The sequence below is a fragment of the Talpa occidentalis genome, unplaced genomic scaffold (assembly GCF_014898055.3).
Source record: "Talpa occidentalis isolate TD23 unplaced genomic scaffold, MPIMG_talOcc4v2.1 talOcc4.2, whole genome shotgun sequence".
Lineage (NCBI taxonomy): Eukaryota > Metazoa > Chordata > Mammalia > Eulipotyphla > Talpidae > Talpa > Talpa occidentalis.
This window is the reverse complement of record NW_023602073.1, coordinates 44,976,402-44,998,575: the sequence shown is the minus strand read 5'-3', so window position 1 is coordinate 44,998,575 and position 22,174 is coordinate 44,976,402. Positions and strand designations below refer to the sequence as shown.

The 22,174-nt window shown below is 41.5% G+C and overlaps 1 protein-coding gene across 8 annotated transcripts in view; it reads left to right on the top strand.

The window, feature by feature from the left end:
• Nucleotides 1-303: 303 nt before the first annotated feature.
• Nucleotides 304-22,174, top strand: part of LOC119252167 (saoe class I histocompatibility antigen, A alpha chain-like) — a 131,391-nt gene continuing 109,520 nt past the window's right edge. For all 8 annotated transcript variants that reach the window (XR_008553167.1, XM_054698605.1, XM_054698606.1 and 5 more), the window contains exon 1: nt 304-708. The gene's annotated coding sequence lies outside the window, so the exon portion shown is untranslated. The remainder of the gene's footprint in view (nt 709-22,174) is intronic.

Sequence of the window (22,174 nt, the reverse complement as noted above, 5' to 3'; positions counted from 1 at the left end):
TTGGGAGCTGGGTATTGCAATGATTGAGAAGTTTCACAGAGTTCAGAGGCAGTGAAGGGGAAAATAAATCTTTGCAGCTCCCTGCTAAGAGGGTCTTAGGCCTGGTGCAGTTAACAATCCAATGCCACTGTAATCAACAAGTTTTACTCACTTAATGAATCTTTCCTTAGCAGACTAACCATATTACAAGGTCAGGCAGCCGGCCAAGTTAGTCTATCTTTTCAAGGCCATCCCAAGATGTCTGTGTTCTTGCTTTTTCCCATCCCCTTGTTTAGGAACTTTGCAGCAAATGATGTTATCAAAGTAAGGGTAGTTATGTACAAAAAGAAATTCTTTGTCTATAAATGGGTGCTCAGACCTTAAGGGGCTACCCAGGTCTGGGACCTCATGCACGAATAATAAAGCTTCTCCTGACCTTACCTTTCCCCAAGTACCGCTTGCTCTTCCTCTTCCTGGGTAAAAAGTAGAATTTATTTCTACAACATTTTGGTGCATTGGCGGGGAACAACAAGCTCATTGGCCCTTTGAGCCATCAGATTAGGAGACAGAAGAGTGGGGAGGAGAGGAAGAGTCAACCAAGGGGAAGTGCACTCCCCTGAGGACTTCCAGTCTCTGATTTGGTTGCTCCTGCCTGGCCCCCACAACACCTCCAGGCCAGACTTCCAAAGGGCTGAGTGAGGCCAGGACTTGGTGGCAGCATCAGATCAGGTAAGGTCCCAGGGCCCTGGTTCCCACGTGGCCTGCCCAGAGTGGTAAAAGGAGAGGCTGATCACCTCTCAGGGAGACCTCGAGGGTCTCATTTGGTTTTGGTCGGGAACCTTGGAGCTCCCAGAAAGGGAGGGATGGGATGGTTATAACCTCTGGTGTGTGTATGAAATCTCCAGGGCTACGGAGATAGATTGGGCTTTTACCTGTGGTTCCATAGACAAAGCCGGATGACCTAACGGTGACTGGCCTGGCCAGAGCCTGTCTGGGGGTTTTTCGGACTCACTTGTATGTCAAGGCTTGTCGCTAGCTACGAGAGAAGTGTGGCCAGGGAAAGAGCCTGTGTGTTCCCCCTCCTCTTCTGCATCACCGTTCATAATGGGAGGGAAACAAAGCAAAAACATGGTCCTTGAAACCATGCTTAAAAACTTCAAAAAGGGATTCTCAGGAGACTATGGTGTTAAGCTCAGTCCTGGGAAGCTAGTACATTCTGTGAGCTGGAATGGCCGGCTCTTGGGGTCAGCTGGCCGGCAGAGGCACCCTAGACAACCCTACCATTTGCTGTGTCTGGCAGGCTGTTACTCATAAGACAGGGCATCTGGATCAGTTCCCGTACATAGATTCCTGGTTAGAGCTTGTTCAGGCCTTTCCCTCATGGATACAGTTCAGTCAGAGCAGGCAGGGACAGACTAGTGTCCCTATTGCAGCTCCCTGCAGTTCAGGGAAGAGAGGCCTTTTGAACCGGCCAGAGAAACCGCGGATATGTGTGGGAAACCCAGAGGAGGAACTACAGATCCCTCTCCCTCCCCGTCACCGGCCACCAGCGGGTGAATCCACTCCAACAGCCCCACCTTCAGAGATAGGAAATGCCACCTCCCTCTGTCCGTCCACCAGGGGCCCTGTCAGAACCCTCTGACCTCGGGCCCTCAGCCCGACTCAGCTCTCGGTCAACAGCCCACCATGCCTGTCCATGTGACCCGAGAGTTGGGGAGAGAGGGGGAGGATGGGATTGCCCAGCCAGGGCTTGTTCTGCTCTATTATCAGCCTCTCAGCACCACCGACCTCGACCTCCTTAATTGGAAGCACAATACCCCTCCTATTCAGAGAAACCGCAGATGATGGTCGATCTCCTGGAATCCATCTTCCAAACCCACCACCCAACCTGGGAGGACTGCCGACAGCTCCCCCGCGCCCTCTTTAACACCAAGGAGCGGAGGCGAATACTGAAAGGGGCGAAGCAGTCCTTACAGGAGCATGTCCCAGGGGGCTGGTAAATCCAGCGGCCTGGGTGAGTGAGGCCTCGCCCCAGAGCCGTCCTGATTGGAACTTCACCACAGAGGAGGGCCAGGAGCTTTTCCGGAGATACCAGGAGGCGCTATTAGCTGGGCTCAAAGCTGGAGCTAAAAAGCCTATGAATATGGCTAAGGTTTCCTCAGTGACCCACGTGAATGAGTCACCCGGTGACTTTCATGACAGACTTTGCGAGGTATAACAGGTCTATACCCCCTTTAACCCTGAGGACTCAGGGAGTCAGCAAATGGTTATTTCGGCCTTTGTGGTGCAAGAGCCTCTGATATTCAGAGGAAATTGCAGAAACTGGAAGGCTTTAAGGGATGAATATCACTCAGTTAATTGAAGTAGCCAATAAAGTTTTCATGGACAGAGATGTTGTGGCAGAAAAACATATGAAGAAGGGGCTCAGTCTCTTGGCAGCACCCCTGCGAGAACACACCTCAACACCAGGCACCCCTGTGAGGCTCAGGGCCTCAGCCAGACCTCCAAGGAAGTCAAAACAGTCTCTAGCTAAGGATCAGTGTGCTTACTGTAAAGAAAAAGGGCATTGGAAACGAGAATGCCCCAGCCTTAGAAAGCCCCAGGCCAATGGCGGGACCCTGTTCAGTACTGGCTGGAGGCATGGGAGGGGGGCTTCTTGGAATGGTTGGAGATTCATATTGTAGGTGACCTGGCTCAGCCTCCCTCGGCCCCTGTGAGCCCACGGTCAGTGTTAAAATTGGGGGCCAACCTGTGACTTTCATGATAGATACCAGAGCTGAGCACTCTGTGGTCACCACTTCCATTGCCCTGTTGTCTGATGAGACTGTAACTGTCCTTGGGGCTACAAGACAGAAGGCTATTCAAAAGCCATTTTGCCAAACCTGTCAGTGTGAAATAGGGGGCCACTTGGTTAAACATAAATTCCTGTATGTCCCGGAATGCCCAATTCCTCTCCTTGGGAGAGATATCCTTTCCAAGCTGGGAGCCCAGATTACCTTTGAGACATTGGGGCGGGGGCATCCACTGAGTCCACGCAGGCCCCCAGCTGAGCACACCGCAAGAGGAATCTCTGATGTTAACTATTGTTACCCCAAAAGAAGAAGAATGGAGATTGTATGGTACATAGTTTATTGCACCAGTTTGTCCTGATTTTTTTAATGAGTTTCCTCATGTGTGGGCTGAAAATACCCCCCTGGCCTCGCTATTAATCGGGCTCCCATAATTATGGATTTAATTCCTGGAGCTGTGCCACAGAGACAGTGTCAGTACCTTCTCTCACTAGAGGCCCGGAGGGAGAGGCATCCAAGAACATTTGGCAGGACTCAAGGACGCTGGTATCTTGGCAGAGTGCCAATCCCCATGGACCACGCCCCTCCTCCCCATAAAGAAAACTGATGGAGGTTACAGACCAGTTCAGGATCCCCAGGCTCCGAGCAGTTAATGTACTTTGCTTGGTCAAATTCCGGGGTCAGCCCAATGGTTTACCTTTCTGGACCTCTCAGTGTTAAAACCTCACATGCCTTAGTTTCCCTAATAAATGGCTCCCGCCTCAAGATTTGCTCTGTGAGAATCCTCGGTGGCTCTGGAAACTGTCCATACAATTAACCTTGCCACCTTCTGCCGGAAGCCAGCTCCGGCAAACTGTCGTGTCAGGGGTTCCTGCAAGGATGAGATGGTGTGGACGAATCTGGGGGTGGTGAGGGGAAAGGGAATGAAGAGACACAGACACTTGGTGAGGTGCAAGTACATAAGGTGGGAGTACATAAGCGTGTGCTTTCAAGTGAAAACTAACAATTGTGGCATTTTTTCAAAGTCAATCTGGGGTCTCATGACCTCTTGCAAAGGTGATAATAATTATTGAAACCAGCCTGGGGTTCTTAGATCCCTTGCTGTGGTGATAACAACCATTCTTACATTGTTCTGTAAATACATTTACCACACAAAATGTCCCCTTAACAATCATTTGTTCTCCACAATCCAGTAATTGTTCTGTTGATATTAAAACCAGCAAACAACAAAACTCATGTGACTAAAAGCTAACTTCCTTATAAATTCTAAGTTACTAATTGATCAAACTTTATAAAATTTCCTAATCTTATTAAAAAAATAATTACACCTAAAATCAAAAACTTCTATAATTAATCTATCACATAATTCTAATTTAATAGAAAATAGTAAATTATTAAAAATCAAAAACCCAAAGAATTTCAGTGCCACATAAGCTGCACCTACATTTCTCTGACCTCAAACTACAAAGAACAAGCAAAATTCTATTAATTACTTAAAACAATATTTTTGCTTGTCACTCTTCTAATTATTTTGTCAATGACTATCTCTAACTTCAAATCAAAAAAGTTGTCCTTCTTCATATGGCTTTTGCCTTAAAAGACCACAACTTTATATCAAAGACTTGGGGGGTAGTGTTTGCAGCTTTTAGTTCCCAGAAGTTTTTTAGGTGTGATATATCATTTATTTTTGTAAGACCAAATTCTGAATCACTGCCTCCAGGCAGAGGGTTATAAATTACTCAAAAATGTACTATTTGTATCACGCAGTGCCATTTCTTCAAATTAGTTATTTAGTAATTGGTCATACAGCACTGGAGTTTTATTTATAAATGTATATCTTAACAATTGCCACATGCAGAAAAATTAGCCATAAACAAATGAGAAGAATCTAGCATGAATCAGCTATCGAGATTCCTGACTTTTCAGGATTCTGCCCCATGCCCGGATCCTTGTCAGAAGGCATGAGTAGCATGGCTCCCGCCAACTTCCCTTCCCTCGGAAGCGGGTACCCCAGAACATAATTGCTCAGAACTTCTGGAAGAAGTTTTCTCTAGTGGACCAGACCTTAAAGATCATCCTCCAGGCCACCCTGATTGCACACTCTTGTGTGCTGATAGCAGCTTCCTGCAGGACCACACCCGCAGGGCAGGTTACTTTACTACCACCCACAGGGTTTCGGAGTCCTGCGCTCTCTCCGCTGGCTGGTGGGCACAAAGGGCGGAAGTTTTTGCGTTGATTCTTGCCCTATCTATTGGTTGATTCGTGCCCTATCTATTCGTGCCCTATCTATCTATTACCCTATCGAGACCAGGCAATCAGTATCTTCACAGATTCGCGCCACGCTTTTGCCACAGCCCACATCCATGGAGCACTCTATAAAGAACGAGGGCTCCTCACAGCTTCTGGTAAAACAATTAAAAATAAAACTGAAGGCATCCAGTTGTCAGAAGCAGTTTGGTGTCCACGCGCAGTGGCCATCACACCCTGCAGAGGGCACCAGAAGGGAGCTGACCCCACAGCAACCGGCCATCCTCTAGCTGATGAGGCAGCGAAACAAGCAGCTTGATGACCAGCTCCCGCGCTTCCCGTCTTTCCGTCCGCCCTGGGGGTCGCTGCCTCCCCTCTAAGTGTCCGGGGACCTGAGACCACAAGCGACCCGCTCCCTTTCATGAGCTCCCACTCCCCTCTATTCGGAAGAACAGACTCGGCGGGCTAGGTCCAAAGGCGCCCACCAGGCGAAGGGGGTGGTGGAGACTGCCTGAGGCTTTTCGTCCCCGCAGCACTTGGAAATCAGCTTGTACTAGAATATCACCAGATCACACATCAGGGGAAAACGGCTCTAGAAAAGCTCATCCAAAACATTTTTTTCATCAGCTTCTTGCCAACGCTCTGTAAGTCAGTTAGTGAACGACGTGTAACTTGTGCCAGAAATAATGCTCAACAGGCATTGGAGTTCTGGAAGGAAGTGAAACCTGCAACTAAGCTGACAATTTCTAGCAAGTGCTCTTGGTCCAAATCTGCTTCTCCTTTCTGCATTTCCTCCTGTCTTCTTTCTCCCTGAAGCTTGCCTCTCTCTGGTCTTCACTAGTTGAAGGCCACATGAAGAGGAAAACTTTATTCTTGTACATAATTTTGAAATTCCTGGATGAGACCATAGTTGACCAGTTAGTTCAAGTTGCCAGAACTTCAACAATCAACAGTGGCCATGGACCATCTTACCTGTCATCCATTTTACTGCCTGGAGACTGCTTCTGTTGTTTTTCTTGTAACAGGATGCTTAAATATAATTTTAAAATGCTCATTTTTGAAACCTGCCCTAAATTTCCTCACGGTCATGTCATAACTAAGTTTACAAAGTACACAAAATATGTCTAACATAACAAAAAAGACAAAAATCAATTTGTTCCACCCTTACTTCTTCCTTGCTTTCTCAACAATCAAATTACATTTTTTTAAAAGATTTATTTATTTATGCATACAAGAACTAGGGTACAGGCCAGAGGTGTGTGTGTGTGTGGGGGTGTAGGGGTGAGAGGATTCAGCAGAGACAGAGTGGGAAGCAGACTAGGCAGATCTAGTGAAGTACACTGCTGAGAGAAGCAGTGGGTTAGTCAGGAGAGGTCTGCTGTGCCATGTGGTAGCTCCCTGGCAGGGGATTGAACTTGTGCTGCAGTGGCTGTGGATAGCTCTATAGGTTGCGTCTTAACCCATTGTGCCACCAGGGAGGCCCCTCAAATTACATTTTTGATAGAGGATTGTGAAATGGGCTATTTCCAAAGAAGAGTCATGAGTTTGTTACATACTCTAGAAATAGATGTTTATTAGGTATGCGATCTGGATATAGCTTGCAGTTAAAATTTATTTCTTTGGGAAATGAAATGTCATGAAAATGACATACAAATGTAATGAGAATAAGTTGAAATGAAAGCTAATGTTGTCATATTACATTCAAACAAAAATAATAAAATTGCAAGGAATCATAAAAAAGTACATGCAAAATAGTATTAGGTGAAAAAGTTACTGTACCAGGGCCTCCCCGGTGGCGCAGCAGTTGAGCGCTGGGTTGCGAAGCTGCCCGCAGCCTCTGCGGCGCCGGTTCGATCCCCGGCTGCTCCCCGGCCACCGGAGGAGGGTCCCACATGGCGCACAGACCTCTCCTGCCGCCCGCTGCTCCCCTCAGCAGTGTGTTTCGGTCCTTCTGCCTGTTCTGCTCCCTGCTCTAGCTCTGGTAAATTCTCTCACCCTCCTGCGCTTCTGACTGTACCCAGTGCATGTGTAAACAAAACAAACAAATAAATAAATAAAAACATGCCTCTGTTTAAAAAAAATAAATAAAAAAAAAAAAGAAAAAGGTACTGTACCAATTTTATGATATCATTTGTAGAAACTTAAAAACATCATCTCAATTTCGGTGATTCCTGGGTTGTATGATAATAGACAATTATTGTGTACTTTTTACTTTAATGCTGGAACTGTTATTAATGACTACTGTTATTTTAATAATTTTAAAAGGTTATTTTTGTAAAGATAAGGTGCTATCCCTGTAGTAGGAATAGCCCTGGAATAGTGGAAACAATGTCTTGATTGTTGATACTATTCATTAGTGATACATTTACTAATGTGTCTCTAGAAAAGGGTAAGAGCAGAGTGTGGTGCTGGATAAGAACAGTGCTGAAGAACATTCAGGCTCCTTTTAAATAAACTTTGCAGTTGAATACCCAATTGTTCCTATACCTTTCATTGAAAAGGTTTTCCAGACCCTAATGCATTACTTTGCTGTGTTTGTTAAAAATTAAGTGATTGCCTAGGTGTATCTATTTCCGAACACTCTAATCTGTTTCTGTTGATAATTGTCAGTACTTGTGCCAGTATCACACTGTCTTGATTAATGCAGCGTTAGTAAATTCTGAATTTGGGTACTGTAAATTTTACAATTCTTTTCTAAAAGGAAAAGATATATGTCCATTTATTTGTGTTTTCCTTTTCTCTCAGCAGTGGTTTATAACTTTTAGACTGGAGGTCTTGTATATTTGTGTTTTATTTATTTCTGAGAATGTTGATTTTTCTAATTACTCTTGAAAATGGATTTTTTTAGTTGTTAATTATGTTTATTGAGGTAACATTAATTTATAACACTGTATGTTTTTGGAATATAGGTTCACACCTCTACAAATGTATATATACCAAACAACCAATACTCTTCCACCCAACCCTATAACAGGATTTGTAAGATTTCATTACAAACAGTTGGTTTGCTGCTAGTACATAAAAGAGCAACTGACCTTAGCATTTGGTCATAATCCTGCAACATTTTCAAATTTCTATATTATTGCTAGTAATTGCTTATGAATTCCTTAGAATTTTTATGCAAGTAAATATTGTCCTTTTTTACTTCATTTTCTTGCCATATTCCATTGGTGAGGGAACGCCACTTTAACTTTAAGAGAGGTTATCTTGGCCCTGTGTTCAATTTTAGAGGGAAAACACTACTTTGTCCGTGAGCATTATATCAACTGTAAGATTTTTATTATTACCTTTTATCAGATAGAGGAAGTTCCTTTTCGAGTCTAGTTGGATTAGAATGGATTTTTTTTGTCATGAATGAATTTTTAATATTGTTATGTGCTTTTTAATTCATATTCTGAAAAGACTCTGTGATTTTGTTTCTTCATTCTGTTAATATGATGAGTAATATTGATTGACTACTGAATGTAAAGCCAACCTTGCATTTCTGGGATAAAGGGTTTTGTCATAATGTACCAGTCTGTAAATAAATTTCTGCATTGAATTTGCCCATATTTAACTAAGGATTTTTGTATCTATGATTATGAAGAATAGTTCTTTGTAATTTTCCTTTTAAAATATTAAATTCACATTTTACTATAGGAAATTAATTTTTCTCACCAAAATAACAGCTGTAATTATTATATTATTACTACACAAACAGCAAAGTTCCTATCTTTCCAATATAGTTCTTATAAATCAAAATAAGGCAGTAGATATAGATTCATTCAAATAAATGGTCAGTATCCTTGGCTTCTGTTTCTGTTCTGACCATGAAATGTAAGTGTTCAATGCACACCTGCTAGATGTGTTTGGTTGGGTTAAGGTGTAAATTCAACAAGTGAATGTAAATAACAATCAGATATGGAATATTGGTGAATAGCTTTCTATTCAAACTTCAATTTTCTTTTTATATTTACTTAATGGAGACAAAATCGATACTGAAATCTCATTTATGAACTCACAGTTTCACAACATACAGAAACATACAGAAATACCGTCTAGTCAGTGGTCAGTCCTGAACTTTATTGTAATATTTTAGAAGATATATTTATTCTCCCACACCTCCCCAACATTTACTTCTTCAAAGAACTAGTTACTAATATCTGATAATTACATTTTTGGCAACAAGAATGTTATGCTCAAAATGACAACTAAAAATCTCCAGAGTGCCACCCACAAAAATCCCACGGAAATGAAATGTTATTTCAATAGTGTCTTCAGAAAAGTGATGTCTTCAAAGATCAAAATTATGTGAACTTTTAGTAGGTAGGTAAATCTAACATTTAATAGGTAAATTTTTCAATGTTTAATTTATTAACTGGAATGAGCCAGTATTTGATGATTAGGTAGCCAGCCTATAGATACCCCCAGTTTTCCCTCCAAATATCAAATAGAAGCATAAAAACTATTTCAGAACCTTCTCCTAACTATTTTTGGTGGTTTCTGAAGTACTTTCAAAAAGTTCTGACTTCAATGTATAGTTTGATATATGTATCAACCATTAAATTCAGATCATCTTTTTTATATGTAATTTTTTTATTTACATATATTTTACATCATTGTTTGTTTTTGTACAATGTGTGCTTTCTCCTCTCAGGTGTAGTCCCTATAAAATTTCCCATCACCAATTCACCAGTGCACCATCACTATAGTCCCTTGTGTTAGTCCCTCCCTGTTTTGATCCTCTCCCTCCCCCATCCCTGCAGAATATCTGTCATCTTTTATATCAAGATTTGTGTGAAGCAAAGTAATTTAACCTCTGGTCTCTTGAAATATTTCATAATTCTACTTAATGTATTTCAATGCAATTTCAGAGTTTTCCTTGTAAAGCAAGGATGAACAGGGCCTTTACTTGAAATGGAACAACAGAGCTGTGTTGGGAGGGGGGTCTTGTACATGCTGAATGGGAACTCTGTATCTATCCCTTTGCATTCTGGCTTGACTCTCCAGTAACAAAGATTAGCAAAGAGCTTGTTATGACCGGATAAATCTCTTTGGTGCATGTTCATATGGTTTTACATGTCAGCTGTCCTATGACAGGTCACCAGAGATGAGCATTTTAGAACTGTGTGATACTGTTCATCAAGTCCTAAATAATGTGCTTCACTGCTGGAACACTAAGTATTTCTTGATAGTAATTCATGATGGTGAGTTGAGATTCTAGATTATCTACTGAGCCCTGTGGAATGTCACAGGAAATGTCATTTATTTTTTTTATTTTTTATAGAGGCATGTTTTATTTATTTATTTATTTGTTTGTTTGTTTTGTTTATACATGCACTGGGTACAGTCAGAAGCGCGGGAGGGCGAGAGAATTCACCAGAGCCAGAGCGGGGAGCAGAGCAGGCAGAAGGACCAAAGTACACTGCTGAGGGGAGCAGCGGGCGGCAGGAGAGGTCTGCGCGCCATGTGGGACCCTCCTCCGGTGGCCGGGGAGCAGCCGGGGATAGAACCTGCGCCTCAGAGGCCGCGGACAGCTTCGCAACCCAGTGCTCAACCGCTGCGCCACCGGGGAGGCCCAGGAAATGTCATTTAAATATCAAATTTGCTTGCCAAATTCCTTGCTTCTTCAAGTAAATATTTCTAATAAATATAAAATATTTTCCATCCTTTCATGTAACACAACTCTGCAGTTGTTAGTCTATGATCAAGGGGCACCCAGAGACACCAACCCACGAGGTGTACTCTCTAAAACAGGGGACTGCCATGTACCACATAAAAAAGAAAGCAGATTCTCAGTGCAAAAGATCTTTAGTTAGTGTGTATAGAGAAAGAAGAAAGGAAGGGATATTGCTAATAAAAGTTTCCCAGTTAAACACCTCAAAGTACCTAATTCCTCGTGGGCAAATGCCCAGCCAAAAGGGTGGGCCTGAAGCTGGGCTGCTGAGGCTGAGAGCTTGCCACAAGTCCATGGTGCCTTTTGACAGGGAATAGTAAGAAGGGGGCAAATCGGCCAGGCAAGTCTGGGTCAAAAGGAGAGATATAAAAATATGAATCAAGACAATAGCTGCCACTGTCAACATCCCCATGTTCTGTCACCTCTTTGTCTCTTCCAAGTGTGTCTAACATGTCTCTCCTCCACACACATTTTCCAAGTCACATCAAGTCCTGGGTGCAAATCAAAGCTGGAGAAGCAAGTGTGCAACTTCCCTCCTCCCCCTGGTCTTCCAGGTTATATATCTTTACCTGACCACTCAGCTCCATACCTCGTTCCAGGTACCTAGTCCAGGTGGTGTGTCAATGGGGCAGGGAATATGGTACCTCCCCTAACACAGTCAGCTGTCAGCTGCAAACATGCTGGAGATTTTTTTTTAATTATTTTTATTTACTTATGCATACAAGAGCTGGGGCCTAGGCCACAGGTGTTGGGGGGTGAGAGGACTCCTACCAGATTCCTACCAGAGACAGGATCAGGAGCAGAACATGCGCATCTACTGAGGTACACTGCTGAGGCAAGCAGAAGGTAAGACAGGAGAGGTCTGCTGTGCCATGTGGGTTAGCTCACTGGCTGGGGATCAAACTCGTGCTGCAGTGGCTATGGATAGTTTCATAGTGCTGAGACTTAACCCCTGCGTCATCAGGGAGGCCCTGATGCTGGAGACTTTTTATAGAGGTTCTTTTTATAAAATGGACATCTTTATGAACAATGATGATAATAATGAAACAAAAATCTGTTAATGCACTATTTTAGAGTACTAAAGCTCACCCAGTTAAAAGCGATTCCATCTAACATATCATTCTATATAAACATTTTACATATTATATCTAAACATAAAGCAAATATTTTCAGGAATTCCACAAAAATTCCCAAAGCATCGCATTTGCCTGCATATTGAGAAGGCAAGCATGCTGGGCCAGTCAGAGGTTTGGAAGGAGCACACCTACAGAATGCCCCTCTCCCCACTCTGCCCGAAACTTTCCCCTTCCCAGACTTTCCCTCTTCACATATCCAGCTGTATCCCTCACATTCCAGCTGTATCCCCCATTCCAGAATTTCCCTCTTCACATTCCCTACACTGTATCCTATGACTCTCTGAACTAATAAGACTATATTCTGTATAAAACTATATTCCACCAGAATTTTAATCACCAACCAATCTATGACTAGGGCCTAGACTCAAACAAAAGACTTCATCAAAACAGGAAAACTACCTGGTGCCATTTACTTCTTTCAGATGTAAATTTACCCCCAGTTTCTTTTAATTCCTTTAGTGTATCTTTATGTTATTGTATTTTTTTTTTTTTTGGAGTCTATAGTTGCTATCTGAGAGTGGGTTGACATGAAAAAGCTAACTAATCTTGATTGCTAAAACCCTATTTGTATTAACTCACTGAGAAATCAGAGTTTATTATTTAGTTTCCTCACTACCTCCATGTAGCAGTTCTCTGTTGTTGGTGGTAGGTAGGATCCCCCTTATCCTACACTATGAAATATTTTATTTATTCATGATTTATGTATTTGTTCATTCCCCCATATTTAGCTATTTGAGGAGCTATGATGCTCTAGGCATTGGATATATAAGAGTGGTTAAGTCATGGTTCCTGTCCTCACAGAGTCAGAGCCTCGCGTTCGCCCAATAATACAGCAGTTATTAGCACATGTAGAACATTTCCAGTATCCAAAATGGGCTGTCCCTCTATTACAATTCTTTCTGCAAGTACTTCCACAGACTGTGTTCACTAGATTATGAACTAGGTAAAGAAATAAGCTATGCCTTTTACTCTGTGGTCCCAGTTCCAAGCACTATCTGATATATCACAAGATACAAATAAAGGTCCGTGGGAAAAGTAGACTTCAGCTTTAAATAAAGGAGCTGTGCAATTTGAAAACTAAGTTGTATTTACTACTTCCAATTAATCACAAGTAAAGGAGTAAAGAGAAGAATTGTCAAGACATGAAAGGAACAGAACACAACGGTTAGCATGTTAATAAAGCATTATGTTCTTATCACCCTTTACAGAGACATAAAACTCTTTAATAATTTGTGTAGCCTTTGAAACTGGTGGGTGTTCATATTTCAAGACCTTTAATTGTTAGTAGGATATTTAAAAGTAAATATGGATTACCTGTTCAAAACTTAATTGAGAAGGACATTTTTATACATCCTGGTTCATATGATGACACCTAAATTCATTATTCTTGGCTGTCTAATAGCACTGGGTGATCAAGCCTGTTGACAGCTATTAATGCAGTACTGCTAACTTGTGGGAAAGAGACAGTGACATGAGCTGAAATTTGATTGCAGTCATGTCTGTGGTTGCTCTTCTTGTTTTCTCACTAAAAACAAAGAAAATGCATGTACTCTGTTAAGTATAATTAACAAAACAGATGTTTCTAATTCCTATTACAAACTACTAGAGAAGAGTTTTGTGAAAGGAACCTTGGAAAGAAATGGGAACACCTGGATGCTAGATAAGCCTTCTCCTAGTTAAGTCATAATACTTTCAAACACACTATGAATATTAAGAAAGATCATATTGTTATTATGAAGCCTAATAAGAGGACAATAACAATACTAATAATAACATTAATAATAACAATGCATTACATTTATTGGCCATTTATCATATGCTAGCCATTGCTATTTATTTTTTATTTACATTTCTAAAAACTACCAAGTCCCTGAAATTAATTATAACTTATAGAAGATGAGAAAATTAGAGTTTAGAGAAGTTTAGTATTTGTTCAAGGTCACACCCTTTGTAAAGCGGCAGAGAAAGGATTCAAATCCATATGTAGACATATGATAATGGAATCATAGTCAGATTCCTACCACTGAAAAGGGAATTCCATGTGGAAATGGATAAAATGGCAATATATCCTGTGGTATTTGAGTGTGATAGAAAATGGTTAAAATCATAGTTGTTTTTTTTTTAAAGATTTACTTATTTATGCATACAAGAACTGGGGTACAGGCCAGAGGTGTGTGTGGGGGGGTGAGAGGATGCACCAGAGACAAATGGGGAACAGAACAGACAGACGGATAGAAACACACTGCTGAGGGGAGCAGTGGGTGAGGCAGGAGAGGTCTGCCAGGCCATGTGGGTAGCTCCCTTGCCAGGGAACAAAATTGTGCTGCAGTGGCTGTGGATAGCTTCACAGGTTGCATCTTAACCCCTTTCACCACCAGGGAGGCCCAAAATCATAGTTTTTAATAGCTAGATGCAAAAATATCTGCAGGCATATGTGTATATATGCACCTGTGTACCTGTATACCTTTATAGTTATACTTATATAAATTACAAATAAATATATATATATACATATATGAATTTCTGTGTATGCACATATATACATATTTTCCAACTCTGTCCATTAAAAGAGCCTAGAAGCAGTTACACATTAGTAGCAATAGCACATGTAGTACCAAGATCTTGGATTCTGTATATGATTCTCCATTAAAAGAAACCAACAGTTTTTGGGAAATGACTTGTCTATAGCAGGAAAGTCCAAGATGAGCCTGGAGTGTCTTTCGACTCTGAAAGTATTCGAATGCTGATGGGGATGTATAAAAACCACACAGAAACAAGCTCAATGGGCTTCCTGCTGGCCAAAGATGTCATCCTGAGCATTAAAATAATAACCGTAGTGAATTATAACACATTAAATAAAACAAATATCCACGAATCAATACTGATATTAAATTAGTTAATTAATTACCTAACAGAGGTGAGGACTTTAATCCTTAAAGTAGAAAGTCAATAAAGGTAAAATAAATGATGAATTTAGGAAATCATTAATAGATGCTTAAAGTCTAAGTGGAAAAATTAAGGATCAGGATATTTGCATACCTTCCAAATATCTGTTCCCAGATAATTACTTACAAAGGGGAAAATAGTAGTTTTATGGTTAACACCCTAGTGAAGACTACCTTAAGCAAGTGGTTATGCTAACTTCACAAATATCAGGACAAACTATCACCATGCCTTTCCGACATCATATCCCTGCCAAATCTTGTAACCTGAATCCAATCATAAGACATACACACATTGAAAGAAATTCTACATAAAACTGATGTTTATTTTTCCAAAATATCAAGGTCAAGAAAGGCTGAGTAACTTTTCTGGATTATTGGAAACTAAGAAAATTTAACAACTAAGTGCACGGTTGGTTATTTGTTTCTTCTCCCTTGTCAGCTTTGTTATTCTTTCTTTGTATTAACTCTGAGAAGTTTCACTACTGTGTGTCCCACTGTAGGTCTCCTTTCATGTAGGTGGATTGGCATTCTCTTAGATTCCTGTATTTGTATATTTAGTTACTTCTTCAGGTTCAGGAAGCTCTCTTCTATTATTTATTTAAATAATTTTTCAGTTACCTTCTCTCTACTCCTTCTGGGATGCCTAGAATTTTTATATTTCCTTTCCTTGTGGATAATTCTTGAAGTATTTCTTTAGTTTTCCCCTTTTATATCTATCATTTTATATCTTGAATCTTCCCCCAGTTGCGTCTTTCAGATCACTGATTCAATCTCCCATTTGGCCTAAGTTTGAGAACTTAATTCAGCACTGGACACAAACTGAGCTTTCTATTGCACAGCTTTAGCCTAGGTTGCTTTCTCCTGGGTTAAAATCCAGTTGATATTAAATACCATTTAGTGGATGTATTTAATTGTGTGTTGACCCTGTTTGAAACAGGTGGGAGGGAGTTTGGAGAATGGGGGTATGGGAGGGTGGGCAGTTGGTGTGTAGGGGGAGTAAGGAGGTTGAGTGATGGCTGTGGTTTAGAGTATCACAACGTCTCACTACAAATAACAGTCTCTTAGAGGAGAGGCACGTGAATCCATCTGGCACTTCTCTCTAGTTTGGGCTCCAGCTGTTCTATATTGGGAGCATCAGTGTCATCAGTCATCACTCTGCACCCTGCCCCTGTGGTTCTCCAATAGTGCATCCCTTGTCCTGGAGGCCAGCTCTGGGCACTCCCTCCAAAGTCCTCAGTGCTGGGTCTCCAAAGTCCCCAGAGTGGGTTAAGACACTGTGGAGGGTCTCTGTGGATACCTGTTAAGCCCTGTGGAGGGTCCCCCTTATGATTTGTATTCCCTGTATCACTGCACACGCAGTTCAATTAAAGATTTCCTCACCCCTCTCTGCTGGACTTTTGTTCATGTCGCATGCTGCAGATGTTGGTTGATCCTTCAGTGGTTATGAATTTGTTCTGCTGTAATTTAGTGTGAATATAAGAAGGAGGTGAGGCCGGTATCTTCACTCTGCCGCCAACTTGCCAGGCTCTTCTTGTCAAATCCTTTACAACACATTCTGAAAAAAAGCTTGAGGTTTTCTTTTTTATTACACTGGTTTGGTATATTACAGTAACTGAATTTTATGTTAACGCAGGCTTATTTTCTGGAATAAATTCTACATCGTTATTCCACATAATTCTTTTTGTATGTTGCTGGATTGGATTTACTGTATTTTGTTGAGTATTTCTTGAGCTTATATCCATAAGAGATATTGGCCTGCAGTTTTCTTTTCTTGTGACAACTTGATCTGTTCTGGTATTGTTACAGAGCAACCCTGATATAAAACGGGTTGCCTGACTGTGGGGCCTCACCCGCATGCTTAAAGAGGACTTAAACTGCAGGCACACACAAAAGGTTAATCAAAGGTTTATTTACAAGGAAAGTGGAAATGAGGAAATGAATAACTTAGGGAGAAAAAGAGGGAGATAAATTCATAAATGCGTCTTGCCTGTTCCGCTGACCTGGAATCCCAAATGACCCACCCATAGCTGGCTAAAAGCCCAGCACCGTGAGGCCAAGAGGCAGACACCCACTCACATGTTTGGTTAAATATCCAAACAGAAAACATGGCTGCTTAACTCCGCCCTCAGGTCCTCGCAAACCTCCCTTTGGTGGTCATGGGATTTGTACTTTCCAGTGTCTTGATGGAGTGGGGGTGGAGTCCACAAAGCCTAAATGGAATTTGCTCAGGACATCCTTTCCCCCTAACAGTATCTGAACAATTTTGGCCTCATATAATGAATTGGGTAGTTTCACTGCCTCTACACTTTGGAAGTATTTGGACATTTGGGCCAGAGCTTTATATGTGGGTAGTTTTAAAAACTGATTCAATCTTGTAATTTTTATAGGTATGTTTAGATTGCCCATTTCATCTTGAACTACTTTAGTAGTTGATATATTTCTATGAATCTGTCTTATATATAAGTTCTCTAACACTTAGCATATCCTTTTTCACAGAGTTCTTTATAATTCTCTTTATTTTTGTATGGCTGTATAAAGTCCCTCTTTTACTACATACATGAAGTTTCTTTTTTTCTGTTTTTTAGTGTGTGTAGTGGCAGGACAGGGACAGAGCTGGTTCTCTATGATTCTCTCTGATTCAAGCAGACGGGGTAAAGGAGAGTCCTGGAGCCCTCAGTGGCTTTCTCAGGCTTTTATTGAGCTTTTACATGTAGTGCAGCAACGAGGTACATGGCAGGCAGGGGTGCCCGAGGAGCCATGAGGCTGGCAGGCCTCCCAGCCCTGGCCAGTCTTCACTCTTTCCTGGGCTCTCTGGCACTTCTCTCTGGTGCTCTCTTTCCTTTTCTCCCTCTTGTTTCTCTTCTCTTGGCCAATATATCAATACTGCAACCATGGGCCACAAGAGTGAACAACATCTGAATAAAACAATGTAACAAAATCCAGGTACCCTTCATCAGGCATGCAATGCTAATAGGAGAGCAGAAAAATCTGAAAATCATTTACCCTACAGTATGTCTACTTGAAAATATGTCAGTTTCATTGAACTTTCAAAAGAACACATTTGACTTAGTTGTTTTAAAGTATTGTCTCACTTTTCTCAATTTTATTCATTCCTGACTTATTTTTTTCCTTCCTTTGCTTGTTTTGCATTTAGCTTGCTCCTCTTTTCCGTTTGATTTAAAGAGTACCTTTTGGGCCTCCCTGGTGGGGCGAGGGGTTAAGATGCAGCCTATCCGCAGCCACTGCAGCATGAGTTCGATCCCTGGCCAGGGAGATACCCACATGGCACACAGACCTCTCCTAACTCGCTGCTGCTCCCCTCGGCAGTGTATTTCAATCTGCCTGCTCTGTTCCCCACTCTGCCTCTGGTGAATCCTCTTACCCCCCACATCTGTGGCCTGTACCCCCCGTTCTTGTATGTATAAATAAATCTTCAAAAAAAATTTCTAAAAAAAAAGAGGACCTTTTGGTTATTGATTATAGACTTTTCTTTATTAATTTAGTCACTTTCAGCTATAAACTTCCCTCTACAGGCTTTAATACATCCAATAAATTTTGACATGCTGTTTCTTCATTATCATTATTCTGAAAGTATTTTCTGATTTCCATTTTTATTTCTTTTTTATCTTTTGGTTATGTAGAAGTGCATTTCCACATATGTGTAAGTTTCCCATTTTTCCTTTAGTTATTGAATTTCCTGCTCTGTGTGTGAACATATGTTATATTACTTATGTCCTTTTAAATTTATTAGGTTTGAGAGAATGATGTCAACAACATGGTGGAAAAGAACCAAGAATACTTCATTCTGCAAAGCTCACCTTCCTTTATGAGGGAAAGTTAAAGACCTTCTTATAAAAACACAATCTTAGAAATTCATTATGATTAAACCCACACTCCAACAAGAAATATTACAAGAACCCATAAAATCTAAACCAACAGAGGAATGAACAGGAATACCTAAACAAGGTAGTGAAGAAAATCACAACACAATCACCAAATGGCAACGAGAGACCTCCATGTATCTAAGTGTTACTAGACTAAACTCACCAGTAGCATGTTGGATTCAAAACAGAACCCAAACTCCTGCTGCTTCCAGGAAACACACTTAAGTTCTAAAGATCAGCATAGATTGAAAGTAAAGGTTTGGGAAACAATTCTACAAACAAACAAATGGCCCCAAAAGAAGGCAGGCGTAGCCACACTCATGGCAGATAAAATAGACTTCCAACTAAAAAAGGTGGCAAGAGACACCAAAGGACACTATATAATGATCAAGGGGACAATACACCAGAAAGTCATAATACTCATCAGTATATACTCACCAAATGAGGGAGCACCAAAATACATTAGATAATTACTATCAGCTCTGAAAACACAGGTGGTAGGAGACTTCAATACTGCACTCTCACCAAGGTACAGAGCAACAAGACAGAAAATAAGCAAGGGCGCAATATCTCTAAAAGAAAATCTAGACCACATGGAACTAATAAACATCTATAGGACGCTGATACCCCCTCAAAAAAAAAAAACCTGAATACACATTTTTCTCAAGTACAAGTGGATCATTCTCCAGGATGAACCACACAAGGGGTCACAACATAAACATCAAAAAATACATGATTGGGTCTCCCTGGTGGTGCAGCGGGTTGAGTGCAGTGCTGTGAAGCTGTCCGCATCCTCTGCAGTGCCAGTTTGATCCCCCACCATCCAGGGAGCTACCCACATGGTGTGGCAGACCTCTCCTGTCCAGCCCTCTGCTCCCCTCAGCAGTGCTTTTGGTCTGTCTGCCCGTTCTGCTCCCCGCTCTGTCTCTTGTGAATCCTCTCACCTTCCCACGCTCATGGCCTGTACCCCAGTTCTTGTAGAAATAAATAAATCTTTAAAAAAATACATAAAAGGCCTCCCCAGTGGCGCAGCGGTTGAGCACTGGTCTGCAAAGCTGCCCACAGCCTCTGCAGCACTGGTTTGATCCCTGGCCACCAGCGAGGGTCCCACATGGCGCACAGACCTCTCCTGCCACCCGCTGCTCCCCTCAGCAGTGTACTTCGTCAGTCTGCCTGTTCTGTTCCCCGCTCTGTCTCTGGTGGATTCCCTCATCCTCCTGCACTTCTGACTGTACCCAGTGCTTGTATAAATAAATAAATGTTAAAAAATATATATATATAAAAATACATGAAGACTGCAATCATACCAAGTCTCTCCTCAGATGATAAAGATATCAAACTAGAAATAAACCATGAAAAGAAAGCAAGGAGATTGCCCACTACATGGAGACTGAACAACATGCTACTGAGAGACCATTGGGTTAATGAGGAAATCAAAGAAAAAATTCGAGGTTAGTTGACTGGGGTGATGGGGTTGGGGCAAAACAGAAACATGAAGGGCCACTCTCAGCACAGCACCCTGGCGAGTCACCTGCACCTGATCCTCACTGATGATATCTCCTTCCCTACCTGGCTGAGGTCGGGTTTCCTCTTCCGCCCTGTGAATTTCCTTCTTTCCTGGGTCCCTTTCCACATATCAGTCATTGGAAGGAGTCATCGTGTGGAGCCCACACTTAAGGGGTGCTCCACGGGGGGCCTTGCTGCCCCAACCAGCTAAGACACTGGTAAACAAAAGAAAGGGCCTCACACCATGGGGCTGAAGATTCCCTGCACCCCACACCGTGGGGCTGAAGATTAATCTGCAATCCATGAACATCCCCTTGTTTTTTGTTCTTGGTCATATAAGAAAAAACTTCTCGAAAAGTACATTGGGCAATAAATTATACGTATAAGAATACTGCAAGTAAGTGGCACAACGAAATACCTGCTTAAAAATCAAACACTGTAAATTTGGCCTGCCTGACAATGGGAAATAATTTGTTAAACATGAACATGCCTGACAAGCAAGCCAGGACAACGACTACAGTAATTCCTTCCTTTGCCTTTTTTAGAAGTTTCTTGGGAAAGTTTTTTAATGATCTATGAAGTTGTGTTAAGTTTCTAGGTAGAAAACCCTGTTAGGTGATAACCAGGAAGCAGCTGGTCTCCAGCTGAAGGCCATAAAATAGAAGTGTCTTTTGATGCTTAGGCTTTAGCTGATAGGAGTGTACCAATGGCTATCAGCTGTCTTGGGTAATTGTCTAGCCGAAATAATGAGTTTTAGTGTAAGGCTTAGTTTTTTTATCTATTTGCCTTGAAGGTTGCCTTCTTGCTGAGAGCACGTGGCAGCCAAAAGTCCATGGGGAAAAAAAAAATACACTGATTGCTTTTGCTTTGCTTCCATGTATATGATGATGTCATCTCACCACTTGCCTTAGTGTATTAGTAAAGACCCGCTGAGACCCTCTGGGGGAGATAGTAACACAAGACATTGTGTGTGTCTTCTTCATTCCTCAATTGCGCCGACGCCATCCCATCCTTCAGGAACCCCTGACACCCAGTTTGCTGAGGCTGGCTCCTGGCAGTGCTCTGCTATAAACATTTCTGTGCAGGTTTTGTTGGAACAAAAGTTTTCAAGTGAGTTGGGTAAATACTCAGGAGAGTGATCAGCAGGTTTTAGGGTAAATCTGTGTTTCACTTAATAAGAATTAGTTATTATCTCTTCCATAGTGACTGTGCTATTTTTCATTTCCTCCAGCAGTGAATGGGGGTACCTGTTGCTCCCCCTCCTGGTCAGCACCTGGTGCACAGTGTCCCCCCTTATCTGAGGTTTCATTTTCCAAGGCTTCAGTTTCCTGAAATTAAACTAGGTTAAAATTTTTTCATAAGATACTTAGAGAGAGATCACAGTTACACAACTTTTATTACATTACATTGTTGTGATTTTGATTGTCCTGTTTTTAAGTTATTGTTCTTGATCACATAGTGCCTAATTTATAAAGTAAATGTATCATATGTATGTATGTGCAAGGAAATCTACGTGTATAGAGGGCTCCATGCTATTGGTGGTTCTGGTATTCACTGGGGGTCTTGGAATACCTCCCACGTGGATAAAGGGGGCTGCTGTACTAGGATTTGCATTTAGGCCATATAATAGGTGTGCATTGCGTGTCCATGTTGCTTTAATTTGCACTTGCATTTACATATGTCAGAGTTTCTGTTCATATGCCTAATTGCCATCAATGCAGTCCTTAGAAACTGCTCAAAGTTTTGCTCAATTTTAGAAAGTTGTTTGTTCCTTGTTGAATTTTAAGGGTTCCATGGATATTCTAAAATATGTATTATATTAGTCATATTTTGCAAATATTTTCTCCTGGTCTGTGGCCCAAGCTCTTTTACAGACCTAACACATCAATGCATACATAGACTTTTCTGGGAAGAGAAATGAGAAGTTGCTGACTGCACTGGGTTCAGAGTAGAGAAGACTTGGTTGATTAAGGATGATGTGACTTATGTATTTGTGTATGTTCTTGAGTATTTATGAATCCTCTGTGTGAGT